We start from the raw sequence: 1,434 nt of genomic DNA, 5'->3' as shown, positions 1-1,434 counted from the left end.
ACGTGGGAAGAGATTGAAGCTGGGAGGATCTCATTTTACTTGGGCCCACCATCAACCCTTAGGAATCTGTTTCCAGGAAATCAGAGCATGCCCTGGATCGAGCAATTCTCTGCAAAAGGCCTCTTTCAAGTGTCAAGGAGCAAAGAGGTCATTTTGAGGAGTCACGTGCACCTGACCCAAGCTATGGTCCATTTTTGAGGGCTGCATATGGACGTGAATGCTGGACAGTGGACAAGCAAAGAGGCAAATGGATATCTCTGAATTACGATGTTGCTGACAAATACTTAAAATACCACGGGCCGCCACAAGAACAAACAAATCTACCTTGGAGGAAGTAAAGCCAGAATGTTCCTTAAGTGAGGATGGTGAGACTTCATCTCACGTCTTTGGGAATGGTATCCAGAGGGCCTAACTAGTCAGTGGCAAAGGCACCATGCTTGGTCGAGGGCCACTGAGAAAAGGACACCCCCCAGGGAGATGGACTGACATAGTGGCGGCAACAACGGACACAAGCAGTGTCACTCTTGGGAGGATGGTTCGGGACTGGGCCCATGTTCCATTCTTTAGTGCATCAAGTTCCTATGAACTGGAATTGACTCCCACGTGTCCAACAACATGACAGGAGTATCAATGACCCTGTCATTGCCCTCTCACCAGTGAGCATTTTTACAAGGGACATAGCCTTATTGCTTTACATTCACCTGCCATCTTGCTTAATTCTTATGCCCAAGTGATCAAGGCAGCTCTTAGGTGGCAAGACCCCCGAACTCCCTTCTGCATTCCATGGGGATGACCTTCCGGGATGTGAGAGCTGGTGTACCCAGCGGTCCTGTGTGGTTGCTGGCTCTGTCTTGTGCTAGGGTTCACAGTGGGAGGTCTTGCCTATGAGCCATCCTGGGTTTAGCACCCATTGTGCTGACTGTGGTGGATCTTTAGGAACCAGAAAACATCTCGGTTGTTGTGTGTGTTGGTTCTGCGAACCCCCAGGGTCTGATGGCATCGAGGGGGCCACCGTGTCCAGCCATAAGAAGGCGGAGCTCAAGGTGAAGGCAGATTCCAGGATGGCGGGCGTCACACCGCAGGTATCATCTCTCGGCCAGCCGAGGTCAAAAAGGGCTAAAATCCCGGGGCAAGTCCTGATTGGGCCGACGGAGGTCACGTGTTCGCGCCTGAGCCAATCACGGCGGACCAGGCGGTGCAGCCCGCGTTCCGACCTCCTCCACCCGCGGCTTCCTCTTCTCGGAACAGCCTCTCGGGGCCTCAGCTCGGGTGTCGCTTCCTCCTGTTGGCCCTCGGCGCCGGTCCCCGCCGCCCCAGACGCGACTCCTTGCCAGCGAAGGCAGTGCCGCCCTGGGTGCTCACGGCCCGCGGGAGGCGCCCCGGGAACGTCCCCTGGGGGGAGGGACGTAGGAAGCCCCGCGCGCCCGGCCGCCT

Source organism: Echinops telfairi, unplaced genomic scaffold, assembly GCF_000313985.2.
Source record: "Echinops telfairi isolate 266 unplaced genomic scaffold, ASM31398v2 ScPeMD7_7420;HRSCAF=8458, whole genome shotgun sequence".
Lineage (NCBI taxonomy): Eukaryota > Metazoa > Chordata > Mammalia > Afrosoricida > Tenrecidae > Echinops > Echinops telfairi.
Note: the sequence above shows the minus strand (reverse complement) of the source record.